This window comes from Mastigoproctus giganteus, chromosome 13 (genome assembly GCF_048544385.1).
Source record: "Mastigoproctus giganteus isolate SK-2022 chromosome 13, ASM4854438v1, whole genome shotgun sequence".
In the NCBI taxonomy this organism is placed as follows: domain Eukaryota; kingdom Metazoa; phylum Arthropoda; class Arachnida; order Uropygi; family Thelyphonidae; genus Mastigoproctus; species Mastigoproctus giganteus.
This window is the reverse complement of record NC_143587.1, coordinates 17,287,060-17,311,812: the sequence shown is the minus strand read 5'-3', so window position 1 is coordinate 17,311,812 and position 24,753 is coordinate 17,287,060. Positions and strand designations below refer to the sequence as shown.

At 38.6% G+C, this 24,753-nt stretch overlaps 1 protein-coding gene across 1 annotated transcript in view; it reads right to left on the bottom strand.

The window, feature by feature from the left end:
• LOC150075814 (CD63 antigen-like) overlaps window positions 1–21,952 on the bottom strand; it is a 174,151-nt gene extending 152,199 nt beyond the window's left edge. Inside the window, exon 1 of the mRNA XM_090387200.1 lies at window positions 21,945–21,952. The gene's annotated coding sequence lies outside the window, so the exon portion shown is untranslated. The remainder of the gene's footprint in view (window positions 1–21,944) is intronic.
• Window positions 21,953–24,753: the final 2,801 nt, after the last annotated feature.

Genomic DNA, 24,753 nt, shown 5'->3' with positions numbered 1-24,753 from the left:
AAAATCACCTGAGAGGGCATAAATTCAAATTGAGGAAAGACAGATGTAGGATAGACGTGCGGAAATTTGCCTTTAGCCAGCGGGTGGTTGGTTGGTGGAACAGACTTCCATCCCTTGTGGTGGAGGTTGATAGCCTAAATAAATTTAAGGCTCAGCTGGACAGGTATTTTGAACGAACAGAGGGGTGAAGTGGAAGTGGGTTTTTTTTTTTTTTTTTTTTTGGCTGATGCTGCATAAGCTTGCTTTCTTGCATCAGATGCCTCTACTAATGCTAATGCTAATGCTAATGCTAATGCTAATGCTAATGCTAATGTCTATCTTGAATAAAAAGTGAAAACATTACATCAGCATCCGGAATAAATTATGGGTTCAATTATTTTCAGAATGGCCGAATATTGATATGAACTAGTCGTATTTAAAGGGGCTGGTTCAATCCCTACCAACGAGAATTCATGAAGCGATTCCGATAAGTGAAGGGTTACACATTGAGGCGAGAATGTGTGTAACTCCCCTTTTAGCACGAAATTAAAAATTACACAGGTGAATAATATTTTGCCGGTGTTTGCAAGAAATCACTGATCAAAATCATTATGGGCTTTTTTTCACTCCGTGGCTGGAGTTAGTCGGTCTCAGGCGTAGATAGCAAGGTTTTTCTCCCCATAAACCAGGGTTTTTTCGTCCAGAAAAACAGGCAAATCGACCATAGAACACACACAATTTTTACAGACACAAATACGGGTTAATGTATTCAATTACGGGCAACCCTAAAATAATATATATATTTTTAATTTGATCAAAATCATTGTGTATGAATTTAATACATTTAACTATTATATTCTCCCAGATATTAATATTGTATTCATTAATGCCGAGATATTTTTAATAAAAAAATCTATTAGAGTGATATAAATATGAATTTTAGACGTTCTGTGATATGATTTGAATTTTGATCTACGTCATTATGTTAGAATTAAATAAATATTGCCGTAAAAAAAATTGTTTCACAGTTGAACTTTACGCCATGTACACATTTAAATATATTTTTTAATTTTCTTCAGCAGACTGCTAGTGGTATTAAAAGATTAGCTTCAATTTTGAGTAGTATTCAAATAATGAACAAGGAAGCTAGGATAACAGTATTAAAATATTCTGATAAACCCTCGTGGGTAGCACGGTTGGTAGGAGTGCTTCCTCCCCACACCTCGTGGGAAAAAACTGAGTTCGAGTTTCATCGATGAGGGGAGAAATTTTTATGGTCCTTTTTCACAACGTGGCTGAGTTAGTCCGTCTCAGGCAGACCAGGTTCAAGGGCTTCCCTAGGCCACATTTACCGATGGCACTCCCCTCAGATGCGAAGATTTTCATTTTTTTTAGAATGATTAATTTTACCAATTGCATCAAGGTTTAGGGGGCGTTGGTTCCCCCTAAACCTTTGCGCCCCTAGGCCAGTGCCTACTCGACCTTACCATGTACCATGACTTATCAGTCCAAAGCACAGCTTTCCATTAGTCTACAGTCCACGAACAGTGAGGCCTTACACCAAACTAGATGGAATCTGGCATTAGTTGAGTGATTAATGACTTTTGGACAATTGCACACCGTTCCCTACTTTCTAAATTTTGTAGAAAGTAGGGATATCCAAAACCCCACCAGCACAGCACCCTAACGCTAATATGTATCCAAACGCGTCTGTGGACTGGGAAAATATTTGGCATCAAGTGCACTCTACTGAGAAATAGCGTTTGAATGCTAACACCCATAATTATATATATTATGTTGCGAAATTAAATAACGAATGTAAGTTAGTGTACGTTTTTAATATTTTTCGTTTTTTTTCATAGTTACGACCATGGGCAAAGGTCATATTACTGTGTTGTTGTTGTTGTTGTTGTTGTTGTTGTTGTTGTTGTTGTTGTTGGGTTTTAGGACCATTAGCAAAGAAGGCCATATTGCTCTTTTTACTGGACGAAAAACCTCAGTTTCCGGAAGAAAAAAATCATGCTACCCTCGCCTGAAATCAACTAACTCAGCCAGTTGTGAAAAAGGTCCACAAAAATTCATCTCGTTCATCGACGGAATTCGAACCCAGATCTTTTCTACCGGGTTCGGGGAGGAAATATGATCAGTGGTAATTTGCATGTGATCGTGCAAATCAAAGTGAAAAAGTATTGATTATGGGACGTGGTAAAAATGTCACGGAGTTTCAAAAGGGCATGATTGTGGGAGCTCGTACGGGTGCTTCCATATCGGAAACGGCACGTCTTGTCCTTTGCTCACGGCCCACAGTGGTTAATATGTACACAGAATGGTGTAGAACGAGTCAAATTACCTCCCGCCGACAGAACTGTAAAGGATTACTCAAGGTTGATGTTCGTGCTGAGCGAAGGGTGCAGCGCGTTGTACGAGTTCAACGGCAGGTCGCTGTGTGACAGCTGACATCGCAATACATTATGGGGAATGCAAGAACAATGTCCCAAATGACGATGCGTCGCACACTCAGACTTATGGGCTTCCACAGAAGGCGACCCAAGAGACACCCTCTCCTCACCGCTGATCATCATCGACAGCGAATTCTCAACAACACGCTGGTTGGACACTGAAGGACTGGAAACGAGTATACTGGTCGAATGAAGCCAAATATCTGGTGCAAAACACCGACGGACGCCGTCATGTGTGGCGCAAGGAACACGAGTCATTGGACCCATCCATGGTTCCAGTATCCAAGCAGGTGGCAATAGATGTTTAACAGTGGGCATGTTTTACTGGCAAGAACGAGCACTTTTGGTGCGTATAGACCGAGGTTTTACTGTTGAGGTCATACTGGCCATAGGCGACGATGTGCATTCTGCCGTGCTGCATGTTTTCACATGGAAAACGAGATCTTACAAGACCATAATGACACCGTGTCTTTCGGCCCACTGTGCACGAGTGGTTAAAGGAACACAGTGAAGATATCATCCATCTTGGTTAGCCTCCAAATTTAGCTGACCTCAATCCGATTAAACACCTGTGGGATGTTTTGGAACTGTAAGTGAGGCGTATGAACACGCAACTGTCATCCGTTGCGACACTGTGGAAAGCCTTGCAGGCACCATAGCTGCAGATCTTTACAGACGCCTTCAGACATCTAATAAAGTCAATGCCTAGGCGAATAGTGGCTGATATCCGTTATTTACTAAATATTAAATACAACTATAGAAGTTAGAAAGTTTTTTGCGAATCTTACAGTATGTCTCCCTTGATACTATTTTAATCGTCCTTTAGAACGTATTTTTTATTTATTTATTTTATTTTAATAATAATTATTACTTTTAGAAATTGTATTTGGCGTTTTTACAGATTCTGACTTTGCACATTTTTTATAAATTTTTATCATCTGTATTGCATTCCACCTTCACTGCATTCACATTCCACATTGATTTTCACATTCCACCCTCACATGCACATAGCATTCCACCTTCCATTTTGAGAAACCTTCCCCTCAAACAGCTGGTAGTGGATATTCAAGGAGTTGATCCTTGAATATCCACTACCAATTCCTTAAATGCTGATCGCCAGGTAATTCTTCAGTGGGGCAAAGTCAACTTAGTTGATTTCAATCCTTCTAAAACTCAGTCTTGTCTTATATCTCGCAAAAAGGATTCTTCTGCTCCTATGCTTATCATCGATGACACTCCGATTTCTAGGCAAGATCATATATCTCTTTTGGGGATTACCCTGACTTCTAATCTGATTGGCATAAGCACATTACAAATATTTCTTCCTCTGCATTTAAAAAACTTGGTTTTCTCTTTCGCTCTCGGCGTTACCTTTCTTCCAAACAGCTGCTCACTCTGTGCAAATCTCAAATCTGCCCTACCATGAAATATTGTTCCTACAACTGGGGCGGTGCCCCCAAAACCTCTCTCAGGCTTCTAGATTCCATTCAGAAGAGGGCAGTTAGGTTAATTAATGACTCATCTCTAACTGAGTCTCTCCACTCTCTGTCCCATAGACGTTGTGTTTCTGCTGCATGCCTTTTCTACAGATACTTCCATGGGCACCGTTCTTCTGAATTGGCTTCTATAATTCCCACTCTTTCTCTCTTCCAAAGCAGTCCAAACACGCAACCAGTCAGCATCCATTTACTGTTCAACTTCAAACTCACAAAACCAACTTTTCTTCTTCCTCATTTATTCATTCAGCTTCTGTTTTCTGGAACAACCTCCCTTCATACGTATTTCCTGAAAATTGCAACCTACAGAAGTTCAAGACTAATGTCAACAAATATCTTCTTTCAACTTCTCAACCTTCAACCCATGCATGGTACTAAGTATTTTAAGTTCTAATACCTCTTGTGTTTTGGGATTTTCATAAAAAAAAAATATGCAAACAGTGCCAATAAGCAACAGAAATATAACTCCTACCAAAATTGGGTAAATTAGAAAGGCGTGATGTTATGAAATGCATTTAAACTCATTTTTTATTCATTACAGTATTACGAACTGATACGCCCTGTTGATAAAAGAGAAGAAACAACTGCAAATAAAGAATCAAACTGGCTACTCTTGGAAACCAGCCAAGAATAATAATTGCAAATGACCTACACAACTGCTATTTTAAGTTGTAACACCTGTATGAAAGGGAGTGGTGATCAAGAGCCTCACTTGCGAGCTTGAGAACAAAATTTCCAAACTTATTTTCACCAAATAAATTTTGCTGCTCTGTTTCCTATATTATAAAATTTGTGACGCAGCTAACGTGTTAAATTATTCTGAATTTCGAACTTTGTTTTTGTTATAAAGGAAGTGATGAAATCACAGAAACAAACTATTAATTTTACACTGAACAGCAATGAAAAATTTGAATATTTCTTTTTACAGTAGAAATAGATATGTGATGGACTTAGTGTATATTTAGATGCGTTAGCATCTATACACTAAATATACACTATTGCATAATGCACCTATTGTCTTCACCGTTCGTCCGTCCGTCTGTTCGCATGTAACAACTCACTTTCCTTGGACAGATTTTCGTAAAATTTTATATTTGCACTTTTTAAAAAAATATATATGTCGAGCAATTCCAAATTTCATTAAAATCGGTTCCTTAGAAATACGGAAATTATTATTATTATTTTATTTATTTATTTTTTTCCTACATATCACATAGGCTATCCATATACTGTATATTGTAGCTGAAGTACTGGATATTATGCTTGTTTCCTTGCGCGGGTTGGAGAAATGAATGGGCAATGTGGCGGATGTTCAAAAACGAAATTTTCCCAGTTCTCTCATAAAAGTCGAACCTTTTTGCCCTTTATCTTTTTTTTATTAATCATGATTTATTACTATTTGCAGATGCGCCTGAAATGTAACGCACTGTGTACATTAACTAACTTGTTAACGCTGATTTCGAATGTGCAGTCCGTTTTTAACTAGCACCTCAGTTTTTAACTCAGTTCGCAAGAAATGTCATGTTTCATCTTTAGATTGTGGCACTCGTGGATAGCACAGTTGGTAGAATTGTTGTCTTCCTCACACCGGGTGGAAAACATATGAATTCGAGTACCATCAATGACTTGAGGAATTTTCATGGACCTTTCTCACAACGTGGCTAAGTTAGTCAGTCTCAGGCGAGGGTAGCATGGTTTTTTTCTCCCGGAAACTCGGATTTTTCTTCTAGTAGAATAGAAAATCGACCACAGAACACACGCAATTTGCAGACAGTATGGCCTTAGTCATTGATGCTTCAAAAATCCTATTACAACAACAACAACAACAGCTTAGACTGTGATTTGTCTCTTCATTTTAGCTGGACTGCTGTTTGAGAAGTTATGGAGTCAGGAGTTTTCTAGGATTTGCTGCAGTGGTCAATTTCCGACAGTTTCTATACTATTCTAACCACACTTGCTCTCTGTATGTCAGACAGTAATAAAGACAGAAAAAAAAATGGGCTTCAGATTATCCACTCTGCTATTATTATACAGCAAAACACAGAAAAAAAAATGGGCTTCAGATTATCCACTCTGCTATTATTATACAGCAAAACACAGATGATCCAAAGAAGTAGTCTACAAGCCTCAAAATCAAAATACGAATACCGAGACCAGGAAGCTTCAGCTTATAATTCAAAGTAAATTAAACCATTTTCTTCATGATTAGACCAATCGAAGGCAGAGTCAAAGCTTTTAGAATCCATGCTGAAGGAATGGAAGTTGCCTCAAAAGATAAAACTATATTTGTATTTTGTAAAAGACAAAAAGAGCTTTCTTCGTATTCTGAACGTGTGGGACAGCTACGTGGTGAGCTTTGTATCTCGTCTCGTACCACAGCAGCGGAGTACAGTGACCCAGCTAACCACCCAGTACAACGCAGGAACAGCAAGACTGTGGATATTAATCCACATGGGCTATGAGCTGAACATTAGCTAGTATGGGCTATTGTGGTCAACGGACATCACGAGTACCCATGCTCACTACGAAAGACAATAAACTGTGCCTTGTATGCACCAACACTGGAAAACCGACATGTGGTAATCTGTCTCCTGGTGTGATGAATTGAATCGCGTTTCCAACTTTATCACACTGATGGGAGTAACCGCATTTGGAGAACGCAACAGGAGGCCATAGGCTTCTGGACACTGTTGGTGTTAGGCATGCTGGAGAAGGGGATGTTACGGTTTAGGGACTGGTTTCATGGTCCTCTGATCAGTAGTCCCTGGGTCCTCTGATCACCGTTAATTGACGTCTCGATAGGAACGCACTCTTATTAATTTTCCTTTCGACCGAGTACACCCCTTCATGATGACAATGTATCCAGACAACTCCAGTGGCGTCTATTAGTAAGACAACGCGCCATGTCACAAGGCCTGGTAGGTTGGTAGCTGATTTCAGGAACGGACATGGAAGAGGCTGCTCTGTCCTCCACGGCCAGTCTGCGCGGTAGCACAGTAGTATCGTCACTGTCCTCCCCACACCAGGTGGAAAAGGTCCAGGTTCGAATCCCGTCGATGACGCGAGGAACATTAATTGGCTTTTACACTCCGTGGCTGAGTTAGTCAGTCTCAGGCGTAGATAATAAGTTTCCTCCCCAGAAACTGGGATTTTTTCGTCCATCAAAACTGACAAATCGACCAGAGAACACACACAATTTACAGACACAAAATACGGTTTATGTAATGAATTAGGAGTGACCCTAATATAATAAGATAATTTGATTTTGTCCTGCAACGGCCGTCCAACTCACTTGATCTCAACTCAATTGAGCACGTTTGGGGCCTAGTGGAAAAGGATATTCGATGCTACCACCATCCACCTGGCAACACAAGGGCATTACTGTACACATTGTGCAACTCATGCGTAGCACTACCATAGGACACTCTGCAACGCTTTGTGGAGTTCATGCCAAGACGTCTACGGGCTCTATTACAGGCAAAAGGTGGTCCCACGAGGTAGGTGTTGCTGATGACACACCTACCTAATCTCCTCAGTGTATTACAAGGCTAACAAAATCTCGATTGCAATATGTCTAAAAATGCATTTCCTCTGTTCCCATTTGGAATAAACAAGGTTAATGTTTTCATCAAATACTGTGATCACGGATGTTATTGTTGTAGGGTTTTAGGAGTATCAGCGACTAAGGCCATATTGCCCTGTGTACACTGTCTATAAATTGCATGTGTTCTGAGGTCGGTTTTCTATTTATTGGACAAAAAATACAAATTTCCGGGAGTGCATCCATGCAGAAACATTACCAAGAAATGTGAAAGCCCAGTAATGCTGTCGCCCTATTGCTGGACATTGATCATTGATTGTAAAAAGAACCAAAAAATATGTAATTGGTTAGTGTGTCAGACGGGCTTAAATGTATCGGAAACGGTTAAAGAGATGAATGAAGCGTATGGTAATGAGTGTCTTGGTAGGATGGCCAAATTCCTGTGTGACAAGACAATTCCAGGCCCCATATGGCTAATATTATGCAAGGATCACTGGAATAGGTGCCGAGGTGCTGCCACATCCCCCTTATTCACCGGACTTAGCCCTATGCGAATTTTTCCTGTTTCCACGTCTGAAGGAAGCGCTGAAAGGCAAGCGTTTCGCGTCCCACCCAAAGATACTCGCAAAGCCACAACGGAAGCATTTTTTTTTTTTAAACTGCATCAAAAGAACACTTTACGAAAGCAAAAATTGCAGGTTTAATCTGCAGTGATGAAATTTTCAAAGAATTGCCTGTAAATGAAGTTTAACTATATTTTTGTCCACAGAATCAACTGATAAAATAAGAACCCGTAAACACAAACATGTTACATCAAAAGGTTGTCTATCGGACTGTTTCCCCAAATAACTATTTGTTTACAGCTTCAGCTTCATACGCCCTCACACTTATTGTGAGGGCGTAAGAGATCTAGGTCTACCGTTATATAAATATAAGTTGGGAAACGTTCTAACTGGCAAAAATGATATTGGTTAATCATTCCCGGAACAGATAGTTGCGTCTACACGTTGATTGACTGATGGGCGTTCGACTCATTATCGGTTATATTAGTCATTTCGAAAAATTTGAATTTTAATGATGAAATAGTCCCAACCATAATGAAAAACAGAAATGGCACTTTTGGAAAATAGAAAGTTAGAAATAATGTAGGTGAAAAGAGTAATTGAAGCTACGTGTCTAACCCAACCTACTCCTAAAGATAAACTGCAGTTCTACGAGCACTGGCATGGCGTGCGCACTATTCATTTTTAAGGGCAATAGGTGGGAGAAAGTACGCAACGCCTACCTTAAAGAATACATTACGCACACATCAGATACAAGGATTCGTTACTAAAGCGACACCTGGTGAGCTTCTGAAAGTAATAATTATGTTCTTGGCAGTCACGTCCTTCGAATTCATTGATTCATTGAGTTAGACTTACGGAAAGGAGTAATTCATCAACGGTTTGAGGTGAAGAAACTCATTATTAACCTTGGGGGAGTCTTCCTAGGTCTACTCTTGAACGTAGAGAAGCTTATATTATTTGAAACACTGAGATTTGTTTTTAAAGGTATTGTGGATCCTATGTTACAGTTCAAACATTTTGGGAGGGTTTCAATAAAGATTTGTATTCACCCAGAAGCAGTTGTGATAGACAGTAGAAACAAATACCATGTATTACACTTTCTGAATATGGTCACCAGACAAAATTACACATTTCTGCCACCTCTCAATACACTTCAGCAGACCAGTTTTGTAGAAGTCCTCTGAGTGTCCTTCGCATCACGACTCGGCAGTAGAAATTACCTCATCATCAGCAGCAAAGTGTTTTCCACGAAGAAAGGACTTCAGGGCAGAAAAGAAGAAGAAATCAGAGGGTGTAAGGTCGGGGTAATAAGCAGGATGCGGCAATATTTCAAACTTACATTTGTGGACACACCTTACTGCAGTATACAAGGAATGCGCAGGGGCATTATCGTGGACAGGCGCATACCTTGTGGCTTTCCCTGTCTTTTTTTTTTTCTTTTATAGCAGCATGTAGCTTTATGAGAAGGTTGGACTAATACTACGCCGTCGCAGTACAGCTCTTTTGAAGGTAATTTATTAGTACTACCATACTGATCCCAAAAAAACTGACATCCTGGCATGACCTTGCCAGCACTTGGTTGAACCTTTGCCTTTTTGAGGAAGGGGTAATTCTACACTTTTTGACATTTCTTTGACATTTCTTTAATTTCGAGATCATAATGATGGATTCAAATTTTGTCCATGACTAGTACCATGGACGAAATTTGAATCCTGACCCTTTGGTTTTCGTGGCACATCGACAACATTTCATGTGTACATTGTGCCCGTTTCTTCTTCTGGCAAGGGGTCAGAAGACTGGGAACCCAACTGGTAGACACTATTCATATGAAAAAAATTCATGCATTAAGAATTTGCAGATAAAGGAACCACTGGGTGACAGTGATCACAACGTACTGATATGGGAATTACTTAAAGGTGTAATTACCATCAAAACTATAGGGAAGGGCTTTTGCTCGTAAAAGTAACTGCAGGGGTCTCAAACAGTTTTTAAATTCTGTACAGTGGGATCAACTGATGATGTTATCAATGTTGAATTCTAAATGGGAAGCCTTCAGGGACTTAATTTTGAAGGCTACTAGGCTTTTCATTCCTACTAAGAAATACTGTTCAAGGTTTAGGCCTAAATGGATGTCAGATGAATTAATGAGGCTCATGGCAGAGAAGAAAAATATATGGGACGCATATAAAATATCAGGTGACACAGAAGATCGTGGCAGTTATAAGCTAGTAATCAAGTCACAAAGGAGGTTAGGCAGGCGAAGGCAGATTAGGAGAAATCTTTGGCGAAGGATGCAGAGAAAAACAGCAAAGAGTTCTTTAGGTATGTAAACTCTAGAAGGAAAGGGATGAATCAGATTGGACCACTTAACATAGATGGCATTTCTACGGAATTTCAGGGAATCATTGTTAACCCTCAGGCTGATTCAAAAACTGAACGAACCCGATGCTGGAATTTGTTAGCCAACACCTGGAAGAATAGATGGAATTCTACCGAAAAAGGAGTCATTACAAAAAAATCCGTTCCTGACCTAACTACACTACTTTCATCATCCACCAGAAAATGGTTTTCACCCTCACTGTTCACCTTCTACATACTAACTGGACATGGTTGTCTTAACGTAAAACTTTACCAATTCAAAATTTTTTATACGGTCTCCTGTCGATTTGGGCTACCGGAAGACTCTTGTCACGTCCTTTTTGAATGTTCCATTTACGAGGACCTAAGATTGGCTCTTAAGGCAACAGTTCCAAACTTGTCTCCTGGATGTGAGGAGATACTCATATCTATCAATAATTCCAGGCCCTTCAAACCTTCTGCAATGCTGCTTTTAATCGCAGGAAGACTTTCAACCTCAATGTTCATTCAAGAAATCAAACGGAAAACAGATCATAAATCATAATACAACATGCTGCCTAGTCTGTCATTCTGATGACGTCATATACAAAATTGTTGTGGTTTTCAAGAACGCGCAAAGGTTTTAACAGATGCTGCACTTTTCCATCTCATCCATCAATACTTTCGACAACTAAATCCTTCCACTGCTCAGTGATACCACCAACCAGTGACTTCTGATACTACTCCAGATTAACAGAACAGACTTATATCTAGATCTTGTTCCTGCCTTGCAGATCTCGTTTTTGGATGACATTACTACTGCTGTTTGACTGTACACCTTTTCTCTTTGTGGACTACTTTGTGCAGCACTGGATAAAAACGTGGACAAAGACACCTCCGTGCCAGCAAGCTGGCTTGCTGGCACGGAAGTTCTTTTGAATGATTCCAAACTCGCTTTGGACATTCAGTGCGTGAACTGTTGAGGTTGGCCATGGTACATGCGTAGTTGTGGCCTACCTCCCCGTAGTGTAGGCGGACACTTTGCAGGCTTTCCAGGAGATTGCCTGCCTGGTGACAAAACGGCCAGAAACAACTAAACAACACAACAACACACACTGCACAAACATAATATTACACGCATTTCTGGCCTTTTAATCATCACAGTACAAAGGCGGAGTTTAACTTTGGTTCAGGTACCGTCTAATATAAGGTACTACATAGATGGGTTGACTACTGATGATCATGCTCAGCTAGTCACACATCACGATTTATTCAATGAGGGGAATGTCATAAGTTTATCAAACTCTAACAGGGAGCTAAGTGATTTTGTAATAACTGAGAGCAAAGTGGAGGAGAAATTGTTGAAGTTAAACATAAGGAAGGCATCTGGGGTGAACGGGATCTATCCAGTTATATCAAAGGAGCTAGCAAATGAAGTAAGCAAACCCTTAGCCATAGTTATGAAAGCTTCATTGGACTCAGGGGAGATCCCCATGGACTGGAGGTGTGCAAATGCATCACTAATTCACAAAGGGGTTTCAAAAGATGACACAAGTAACTATAGACCTGTTAGTTTAACTTCTGTTCCTGGGAAAATAATGGAGTTACTGGTTAAAAAGGTAATACAGAATCATCTAGACAAGGCTGCAATAATAGTTGAGACACAGCATGGGTTTGTTAAAGGGAGGTCTTGTCTGATCAGTTTGATTGGATACTATGATGTGGTCACAAAGGAACTAAATGCCAAAAATAATTTTGATATCATATACTTGGATTTCAGGAAAGCTTTTGATACTGTTGCACATGGAAGACTGCTGTACAAATTGAAGAGATGTGGCATTAAGGGTAAGTTGCTACAATGGATAAAGGGATGGTTGAATGGGAGACGACAGAGAGTGGTAATCAATGGACACTGCTCTTCGCGTACAAATGTTATTAGTGAAGTTCCCCAGGGTTCGGTGTTGGGCCCATTGTTGTTTTGTATATTTATCAATGATATTGATGAAAGTATATCAGGTTTAATGTCTAAGTTTGCAGATGATATAAAGGTTGGCACGGTTGTTAACCACAGTAAAGACAGTATGCTACTCCAACTGGAGCAGGCAGACGGGCTGCCAGGGTAGGTCATAGAGTCTTGTCAATGATATATAGGAATTTTGCTAGCACGTGCAGGGAGGTGATTATCCCATTATATAAGGCAATGGTCCGGCCACACCTAGAGTACTGTGTACAGGTCTAAAGGCCTCATTTTAGGAAGGAGATAGAGTTGCTAGAACGAGTACAAAGAAAGGCAACAAGATTGGTGAGGGGAACAAAGGGATGCTCTTACCAAGAAATGCTTAAGTTCTGCATACTGCAGCGCTTGGAGAGGGATCTGCAAGGTAATATGATTGAGGCGTATAAGGCCTTGAATGTGTTGAGCAAGCTGAATGCTGATGGGATTCTTCCTCTTGCTCAGATTAAGAACCTGAGGGGACACAGATTCAAATGGAGGAAAGACAGCTGTAGAATAGATGTGTGGAAATTTGCCTTTAGCCAGCGGGTAGTTGATTGGTGGAACAGACTTCCATCTTCTGTTGTGGAAGTTGATAGCCTGAATAAATTTAAGGCTGAGCTGTACAGACATTTGAAACGAATGGAGGGGTGAAATGGGAGAGTTTTTTTTTTTTTTTTTGGCTGAAGGCCACATTGTATGCCTGTACTAATGCTAATGCTAATGAACTGTTTATGGATGATGTTCTCCACAAACCCTACATTAGTTTTCAGCTCTGCAGTGAGTTCTTGACGCTAATACGGCGATCTTTCAGGATTAATGCCTCAATTTTACTATACCCTCTTCCGCTACAGCAGTTGCTGTGTGTCCTGGGATTTCTTCATCAATAACTGAGGTTCTTCGACATTTGAATTGTGTTATATCAATGGGCAACAACACTGTAACCTGAACAGTCTGCTTCATAAACAGCGACCATTTCTTCGTGGATTGTTTTAGGTGTTTTCCCTTGCAGAAAGAGGAACCGAATCACTGATCTGTATTCCACTTTATCCATTGTGACACTTCTCTTCATTCAGCGCTGCAAATTAAAAATTGAATTGTCAGATCGAAACAAAAATTTTCGTGGTTGCTATAGAGATTTCAAGGTATCAAACAAAAAAAGAGACATCTCTACATAAGAACAACACTTGGAGGTATCGTACAGATGAGTTCCTAAATCGAATTTGTGGTGTCCACGCTTGTAAGATCAAATATTCGTAAATCAGATCACTGTAATATAAAAAAAGTGGCTGTTTCTGAAAATAGATTTTGCACAACAAACTTCTGTAAACAAGTCGATTAATCTTATTTCAGTTATTTACAATATGTTTGCTCTGTTTTCTTGTTTTTTTGTCTCTCGTATGTTTACTGAATATTGAGAATTTTAATGTCAAAAAAAAAAGAAAGTAAACAAGCTGTATTGACAAAGCAAAAAAATATAAAGAAACAAGGCTCTGCGTAATATTTATTTAATATTATTTAATACCTGCATTGAAAAATCGACACAATGTATACAAACTATGGTTCACAGACTTATCTCTATGCTAAAGAGGACAAATTACCGTATTTTTTCGAATATCCAGCGCACCTCATTTTTTAAAACATGAAAACGAAAAAATTCTTATGCCAGATTACATTCACTAATAGAGGCTGCCAAACTTAGAATCTCGAGCTGCATGAGGTGGGCTAGGCAATTTCTGTCGTGGGTATGGAAAGGTGACAGATGAACGTGCCCAATTACCAACTACCTTTCATTTCCACTGAGCAGTAAACAATTTGGGAGTTGCATCGAAGTCCACACATGATTATTGATATTTCAATAAATCTGGCGTGTTGCTATGAAATAAGAACATTAATTTTCCAAGTCGTGCTTTGATAAATATTGGTTATAAACAAAACGCTTCTTCTAGGCTCCGACCAGACAGGCCAAAATAAAAACGCAGAGTTTTTATTTTGAAGTGCAGACTGGTGCTGAAACCGTAAGGAAACGGCCCAAAAACTTTCGAAGCTGACGGAACGTGGCAGGAGATCTCTGCAAAGAATTGTCCTCTAGAAACTCAGGTTAACGTTACTGCAGCACGTACACGAGCCCTGAATGGGACGATTGGGACACACATCAGAGCCAGCACAGTGCGTGGGACGCTGCATGATATGGGTTACACGGTAGTGCAGCTGTCCACAAGCTACCAATCACCCCAACTAATGCCCAGACACCGTTCTCGCACAGCAGACCAATGGAAAGCTGTGCTTTGGAATGATGAGTCACCATACATGGTCTACCTCTGATGGTTGTATATGGGTGCGGTGGATGCTAGGGAAAGCTATAGAATGTATCGTCCCTACAACGAAATTTGATGGAGGCAGCATGGTGGTCTAGGGCTGTTTTTCATGATTTCACCTGGACCATTGGTCGTTTTGGATAGATGGTCCAAGTCCAAGACATCTTGGACAATTAAGCTTTATTTATGTTGTGGGAGCATTTCAAGGAAGATCCATACCTTTATGAGCAGTAGAACGGTCCATGTCATACTGCACAGTTTGTGACGGACTGGTTTGAGGGAATGAACGTCGAAAAGTTGGACTGATCACCCTCAGAGCATGACTTCAATCGTATAAAGAACCTCTGGGATGAATTGGATCTTTAAGTACTTGTAAGGAGAGAATGCCCAAAGAATATTGCTGAACTGGTCGTCACTTTGAAAGCCGAATAGTGAACAATATATCGGAGAACATTTACAGAAAATTGATGGAGAGTGTTCCATGGGGACAGAGGCTATCATAAAGTCCAAAGATTTCAACACACGTTATTAATTTCCTTGTAAATAACGGTTATCTGTAGAAATTCAGATGTCTGGATATTAATGATAGGGCAGTGTACAATGAATTGCCTTTGAATACACTTCTTTTCTAGAGTATTGTACAATTGATATTAATATATGGAAATGTGCTGAATGGTTTCGGTGTTGCCATTGCTACTTTACTGTTGTAAAGTTTCTTTCATTGCGTCCAGACTGCAAAGGAGTGTGGTTTTGCAGGGATTATCTTTAGACACTCCTGATATATGTAGCATTTTCCTTGGCTCCTGCAGGGCCACATTTTATCCCAATAAACAACCTATGTGATCATTTCGAAGAAGGTATCAGGGAGCCATAGTAGCAATCATGGCATGCCAACGTATTCTCACACATCTATTTCACCACTTATTTGAAATTTCTATTTATTTAATATATCTCTATAGATAATGTTCAAGTTTTGGTATCATTCCCAATAACAGAAAAAAAAAAAAAAGTATGAGTGCTATCGAAAGGAAAAAATTAAAACTTATGCTTATTTTTGACTACTCAGAAGACTAAAGATAATATTTCATACATGAACTTTAAATATCTTGAACTTTCTTTAAAAAAATTAACCTATTAAGTCATATTTGGGTTTGCATGATTAATAATATTATCCTGTCAAAAGATCAGCCAGCAACACTCTCCTAACTAGGTTTCATAAGTGACCTAGGGTAAAAAAATGTAAGTTATCGATCATCTTGTATATAGGTCATGTAGTATTAGTTAGATCGATAAATGTTCCTAGGGAAGACAATGTCGAATAACTTCGGAAGAAAGTGCTAGGATGAGCTTTGAGAGGTCTAACTACGTTGTGTCCGGTTTTCTTCGAAGTCATAAATCAAAATTAGCTAACCAATATGAATTCTGTGATGTTTGTACACTGGTGTCCAAAAGTTAAGCAATTAATCAAAATTTATTACTAATTTCATGAGTTAAAAGAAAGATGGATGCTAATTAGTTGATTCAGTGAAGGCGTAGTAAAAAGAATGAAAGCAGGTCGACCCGCGACGTGTTAAAAATTACTAAATATTGACCTCAATATAGTAAGCAGATTATTGAAAGTTTTAATAAATAGAAAAAAACATATCATGAAGATCAGTCAAAAGTAATCTTTGTTCTTCGCAGGAGACTAATATTGTCATAACCAGGCCTCGACAAACTTGTATGTAGTTGCCGCTGCCAAAAGATAGTCGCCTCAACCGGAGCAATGCCCTCGTGGGTAGCACAGTTGGTAGAATCACCGTCCTCACTACACCGAGCGAAAAAGACCTGAGTTCGAGTTCCGTCGATGAGGGAAGGAATATTAATGGGCCTTTTTCTGCACCCTTTCCAACAGATCCACATCCTTCCTGAAATGGACCCTCCAGACCTGTATGCAGTACTCAAGATAAAGTCTAATCATTGCCTTATGCAAAGGGATAATCACGTTCTTATCCCCAATGGCTAAATTTCTGTATATCTTCTTGTTTATACACCGGCCAGGAGTATAAACAAGGTCAATGGAGTTTACAATAAATCATCAATACAAATGTTAATCGCATTTAGGAGTTACGGGATTAAATCCCTCCACTCAAAGAGCACGTGATCACTCGGCTCCGTCATTGACAAAATCCCATGAGCTGTCCTTGCAGCATACTGCCTTGTTCAAAGAACTTCATATCTTCATATCAGTGTGGTAACACACTGATATGTTAATCTGAGATTACTGCTACCCATGAATTATCTTGCGTTTGTCAATGTTAAACTTCAATTGCCATTTCTCAACCCATTTGCTTAATTTGTCTAGGTCTTTTTCCAGTAGCATACCCTGATTACTGTCATTAATCACTCCCAACCTTCGCATCATCTAAGTTCAGCCAGACCTGAAAATATTAACTACAAAGAACGGATCTTTTCGACTGCTTCCACTTACTGAGAATAGAGAATTCAATGACACATACTATCCTCTGAAAAGTATTTGGACACCCTTTCGAAGATATTAAATATTGCAATAGCCTGTAGTGGTTACCAGTGCTGTTCTTGGAAAACCAATAATCCTTTATGGACTATACTTTTTGAAAATTAAAAATATGTAAATTCAAGCCTAGTATGAAACATTTTCTTCTAATCTTTAATTCATCCACTGTATGAAAACATTGTAGGCGTCAACAATCATTTATGTTTGAAATAATCGTTTAAAAAAATAATTAATTATTTAGAAAACTATAGTAAATAGAGTATATCCCTGAGTGATAACTTGTTGCTGGTGTAAATACAAAATATGAAAAAGAAACAAAGTTCAAGTAACAAAGTTGAAGAACTGGTCCATGGACACATGAGAGCTGCGCCCTTCTCGTCCTGTAACCTGGATGACCGAGGCAGACGGGACACGTCATTTGTTCCGGGACACTTCTCAGGAAGTGAAGCTGCTTATTTTTAATAACAAAAATAACGGACGTCTATGAGCTGTCAACAAGTTTACTTTGCAAGGAATTCCCTCAATGAATCAGGGGCTTCCATTTTCTTTCTTTTATTAAAGTTAATAATTGTGATTTTATAGTTTCCATTTTAACAAAATTAATTTAAACTAAAACTACTGAAGGGCCACTTTATTATGTACATCTACTCATGAACTGAAGGGTTTCTTCAGTAACACGTGTTCGTATTGTGTGATATAAAAAACAGTTCTTGTTTATACTCCGGCACGACCAGGTCAGCGCAGGTCACAATAAATCAATCAATACAAATGTTAATCGCATTTAGCAGTCACGGGCTTGAATCCCGGTCCACCCAAAGAGCGTGGGTTACTGCACTCGCGCCCCTGACCACTCGGCTACGTCAGCAGGTGTGCAGACGGGATTCTGTATGTGTGTAATTCAGCATGACAAGTGAAAAGATTTAAGAGATTTTGAACATGGCGTGTTTTGTGAAAAACCCTGCTGAGGTTTCCACATAGCATGCCACATTCAAAGTCATGACAGTCTGTACCTGTGTCATTTTTTTATTTTTCTCAATTAAACTGTTAACCTCTCTGGTCATCCACTTGGGCATCTTTATTTTGCGGAACTTCTCCATGGGAACAAATGTATTTGTAGCTCCCAGGATAGATCCCAAAATGAACTTGTCCCCAACAGTGTATAGTTGTCTTCCCAGTTACGAGGTCTGAGCGGGTAGCATAGTGGCATCGTCACCGCCCACTCGCACCGGATGGAAAACGCCCGGGTTCGAATCCCGTCGCTGACACGAGGAACATTTATTGCCAATTTTCACTCTGTGGCTGAGTTAGTCGGTCTGAGGCGTAGACGGCAAAGTTTTTCCTCCAGAACAGAATCTGGGGTTTTTCGTCCAGAAAAACAAGCAAATCGACCAGAGAACACACGAAATTTACAGATACAATACATATGGGTAGATGAAGTAACCTTCCGGGTAACCCTATTGAAGTACCCCCTTTTTCCTTTGACCACAATAATCTTTGGAGAACTGCCCATTTTATGATATTATGGTCACTTATGTTCACTTTTAGGAACCAAAATAGCACGTGCTATTTGTAACTGCATCCAAAATCTGACCTGAGCTGTCAGATTTTGGATGCAGTTTCGTTCCTCAGTGAGGACTAAGTCGAGAATATTAGAGCACTTTTTACTTTCTCTGACATGGTGGAGTAAATAGCAATTATCCAAATGGATCAAAAAATCAGTTTCCCCCAAGGTGTATTGCTCGTCAATAATTTCCAGTCTTTGAGAGGAGGGTTCAATTCGCCCACAATGAGACAAGTACACTTGGCTGCCTAATCATTTGCCTATTGAGATTTTTGTCATACTCCTCAGAATCGTTTGGTCTGTAACATATTCCTTCTATCGTCTTCCCTTTACCTCATGTCGACTTGCACCACCCAGACTCAGCGTCCATCTGACTCTGAGTAAAGTCTGATCGCTTTCATAGAGCTTTTGTTAAGAAACATGAATCCCTCCTGAACACGCTCTACTCCCCATAATTAAATTAATCAATTATTAGGTTGACCTAATCAAAAACTTTTACAATCTGTAAAAGTTGCAGATAATCTTTATTAATTTTGTAATGTATATTTTAATCTATTTTAATTTTATACTGTATATATTTTATAATCTATCAATGTTCCCAGAATTCGTAAAATGCCTTACTTAATACTTGCATACTGTTTCAACACACGTGACATGTGATGCATGTCACGTATGTTGAGATAACACACATGTGATTCTGCTTGCTCACTATACTTTTATAATGATGACTCAATACCCGTTAGTCTATACTGCTTTTCCGAAAGATGAACAAGTCACCGACCACCTTGCGTAGTCAGTGTTTTCCACTTCTGCCTCCATCAGTTTTTCTTTATAGAAAAACAAACGAACAGGAAATATGGGGTTATGCGTGAGGTTGCGTACAGTAAATATTTATGCCATTAATGAATTCTTTCGGAATAGTTCCTCATTTTATGTGTAGCTCTGGGGGCTTCCTGTGAGCGGATTAGTGAACTAATATGATTCGCTTACTTTGATGAGTAACCTGTAAACGGATGCGACATGCTGGTGTAGGATATTGCAAATTCTTGAACGATGACAAAAATTCAGGAAGTGTTTGGTATCGTTTTCCCATCGACTACGAAACAGACAAGAGAAAGGACAGAAATATAGAATGAGGTGAAGGGACAGAATCTACGTGTATCAACTGTCGATTTTACAAAGCAAAATTAAAGATCTGAATAGGATCAAACAAGGTGACTACACCATTCTCTTAGGATCTTGCTGCACCTGATCTTAGTAGGGGCGACACAACATTCACCATTTCCTGATGACCTACTCGACAGCTTGCGATTTTTAACTGTGGATTTGAAACGCTTCCAATAATTTATAACATTTAAATACGAATTGATTTCCACTGTTAGCAAGTATAGTGCATATCACAGAACTTCGATTAAATACAAGACTTCAGGGTTACAGTCTAGTCATAGTGCAGACATTTCATAAATATTTAATTTCCAGTTACAAATACATCACAAAACATAGAGAGAGGTAGTTATTGCAACTAGATGAATACAATGTAGATGAATGTACGTAAAGTTGCTTTCCAAAGGCCAGAAGGTCACATCAAAGACCAGGAGATTAGATCACATTAAATACAGAGAAAAATAATACTAAAAGGTATTGAATAAGCTTGGAAGCTAAATTAATGCTAAAGAGTAGATATTAAATGAAATACCCGTGTTCATTGCAATAGTAAAAAATAAGAACTCTCACCATTGAATCTACATATTACTATAATATATAAATCCAGTGATACATTGAGTTTGTTATAGTTATATGAAAAGAATGGCCCTGTTTAAAAGTTAAATTCTTTCCTCAGAATATAATGCCAGTTCCAGACCTCTCCAAACTGTGACAAGCTACATAACGAAGCTCCTGTCACGAAAGCCCATCATCAGGAAAGCATAAAAAGTGTAGAAATTGTTCTTCTAGCTCCTTTAGGAGAATTTCCTAAAGTACTAAAAGTGTAGGATTGTAAGCATCATTAGATTTCAAAATGGAAATGATAAAATGTTTTAGAGGTAATCTGTTCCCAGATATTTTATTTTTCAAATTTTCATCATAGTTTTGTGACGGAGAGTTTTTTTACATTTTTGTTTATATTGCTTGCAAAAGCGCTCGAGCACAAATGTCAACAGAAAACGGGAAACATTTTTGTAGTTGAAAAATAAAATTACATCTATTAGGAGTAATTTATTATTCCTCAAATTCATTTTGTCGAATCTGAAAATAATGCTTACACATAAATCCATATTTCATTCTAAACCATGTACACACTTAATTCCCGGTAGTTATTAGTTAATTCGTTAATAATTATTAATTGCGTGTATCGGTTATTTTCATCGAAAATATTACAGAAAACGTAAATTATTGCTGTAACTAGTAGACCTTCACATTTCCTCATGGAACTGGATCCTAGAAGTAAGGATACAGTTATAAGCATAGCACCTACCACCAGAACAGTGATTTACAAAGATAATCGAAACCAGGTTATGGCATAGTTTAACAGATGTGGGTTTGGCAGGCTTGTCTTGCAATTAGAACTGACCTGATATTTTAAAAGACAGAGAAAAATCCTGTAGACTGAAAAAGCCCGTGAGCAGTTTAGACCAAATTAAATTGACTCTCAGCTCATGGTGTTAATACTTAAAAATGAATAACAGCTAATACAAGTTAAGCTCTTATAACGGCCCTTTCTTTACAAGTTTAAATGCTTCGTCAAGATTTCTGTATTTAATGAATTTAGTGAAATAAATATTGGTCATTGATTTTGGTAAAAAAATTACAGCAATACCCCAAAAGTTTTCAGAACGTTGCATATCTAGAACAACATTATGAAGAGTGTAGGTATTAAAATGGGTTCCGGTATTTGTTTGTTTTCCCAATTGCCTTTTCTTTCCTTTTTTTTTTTTCAAAAATCAGTGTCTACATATTATTTAGGTCATACAAGCTATTTATTTCTTGGCATGCAGCACGCTGCATAACTTATTAACGAAGCGATAAACGACGCCACAAGCCAGACACTTTACACGTCACATTACGTAATGCAACACGTGATTGCTATGGAAACCTATTTCATTAGATAGCTCATTTCACTGTGTTCAGTAACTGTGATTTATAAACAACTCCGATGGTTTATACTTCACTGAATAACGTTCCGTTTGTTTTTATTCTGCTATAAAATGCTTGTTGGCTGCAAGGGCGTTCAAGAAGAAGAAGAAGAGAAAGAAAAAAAAAAGAGTACCAGTTGCTGAATAGTATACCTTAGTGACGGGCTGCTATAATTTACCAAGAACAAACATTGCTGACAGCAATTCTCCACCTTGTAAAATGACGTCACAAAGGTGTTTTCTTTTTATCAGTGAGTTAGTAACTGGTTCTCTCGAAGTCCCAGACCGGTACGTTGGTATAATGATTCAAAAGCACAACGACTGTGTGTTCCGGATGGTGTGACAAAGAATGAGTCACTAATATCATTTTAGGTGAATTTAAAAGGAAAATTCCAGAAGTATTCAAAGCATGCAATTAGCCTAAGCTAAAACTATGTTAAAAAAAAAAAAAAAAAAAAAACTGTATAAAGGCCAGAAGTGTTTAAAATAATCATATGATTTAAATCATGTCGCACATAGATATTAGAAGATGAGATTAACAGTTAAAAGTGATAAAATTAACAATAGAAAATAAATTTAGAAGACAACAGGAGGCAATAACGAAAGCTGACTCTTATCGAAATAAGGCAGTTCCGATTCAATTATCGGAACTGTAATAATTAGAGTTTATTTTATTAAGCGAATAAATAACGAAACAGTGGTTTGAATGGCCCATTAAGGTGAAGAATAGTCCCTGTATTATTAATTAATTATAATTATTATTTGGTGTAATGATCTACATAAAATATCGACATTATTTGACTATCCAGCAATAATGTGACTCTGACCAATAAAATAACAGTTCTGTTATCCATAATCGGTTGACGTGTGTGAGTTGTTTGTGCCTGTCACTTTGTGACGTTTTTGTTGAGTAAGTGAGGACATTTACATTTGCTTCTCAGGGTTCAATAAACGAACACGTGTATTGTCGTGCCAGGATCAAAGTTGAATTTTTACCAGACAGTATTGATCATATTCTGCAGATAGCGCCACCTAATTTTTTTTATATTTAATTTTATAATATCTGGTATTATTCACAGCATACAATTAGCCTAAGCCAATTTATTGTACTATATTGCGTACATTACCATGTACGCAATACATCTAATCCCAGGGGCTCACATCTGGTGAGTACGGCTTGGCACACCCAGGTTCCTGATCTCTCTCTCTCTCTCTCTCTCTCTCTCTCTCTCTCTCTCTCTCTCTCTCTCTCTCTCTCTCTCTCAGGGTAACTCAGAATTTTTTTGGCTGGTGCAGAAAAAGCCTCAGGCTTCCTTGTACCATAAGGCTAATAATAAGAAGAATTCATGCTCGCCACCCAAGACCAGATAATCAACACCAGAAATTATAGAAAATACATCGCCAGTGATGAGGTAGAACATGTGTTGAAGAAAATGAAGAACCAGAAAGCCCCGGGGGAAGATGATGTTACTGTAGAGTTATTAAAATTGGGAGGAAGAGACCTGACACAGAAACTGGCAAGACTCTTCACAAAATGCATTAGAAAAGGTGTGACGCCTAAGGAGTGGAATAATGCAATCATAGTTTTGCTGCATACGAAAGGAGATAAATCAGAAATTGGAAATTATAGACCACTTAGCTGGTTATCCCACATCTACAAGTTGTTCACAAGGGTCATTGCTAACAGATGAGAATCAACCGAACGAGCAAGCTGGCTTTAGGACAGGATTCTCAACTATGGATCACCTTCACATAATATCACAACTAATGGAAAAAGCAAATGAATATAAAACACCATTATGCCTGGCATTTGTGGATTATGAAAAGGCATTTGACTCCATACAGCATAAGGCAATGTTTCGGGCACTGAAAAGACAAGGCATAGATACCCCATATATTATGATTTTGAAGATAATATATGAGAATGCTACCTCCTTTATTAGACTACACAAAGACAGTTGCAAATTTAAAATTGAGAAGGGAATTCAACAAGGAGACACAATACCTCCGAAGTTGTTTACTGCTGCCCTTGAAGAAGCTTTCAGAAGATTAGACTGGTCGCTAGAAAGGAATCAATGTGAATAGAGAGTACCTAAACCATTTACGATTTGCAGGTGATATTGTGGTCATTAGCCACGATCCCAAAGAATTAGAGGAAAATCTTAATCAGTTATGCACAGTTAGTAAGGATTTTGGACTAAAGATAAATATGGCTAAAACAAAAGTAATGATGAACAGGTATGCCACAGAAAGGGACATACTGTAATTATTTAAGGAAAGGAGTAATTGAAAATGTGGAGTCATATACTTATCTGGGACAAGTCATTGGCTGTAATAATGATAAATGGCTGGAAATCAAGAAAAGAATAAATTTTGGATGGATAGCATTCAGGAAATATAGTCACATACTGCTGGGCAATATCCCAATTTATCTGAAACGTAAAATAATGAACCAATGTATACTCCCCACCATGACTTATAGAAGTGAAACTTGGGCACTCACCAAAAGAATAGAAGAGAAGCTGAGAACTACACAGCGAAGAATGGAACGAATTATATTGGGAATCAGACTGTTAGATGAGAAGAGAAACACATGAATTAGGCAGCAAACTCAAGTAAAGGACATTCTCATCAAAACTAAAGAAGTAAAATGGTCCTGGGCAGGACACCTAGCTCGAAGACATAATGACAGATGGACTAAGAAAATAACAGAATGGTACCCAAGAGGAGCTAGAAGAAAACCTGGAAGACAACGACGGAGATGGACAGATGAAATTCATGAGTGTGTGAGTAGTAAATGGATGGCCATTGCACAAAACAGAAGGTACTGGAAAGTTGCTGGAGAGGCCTTCATCCT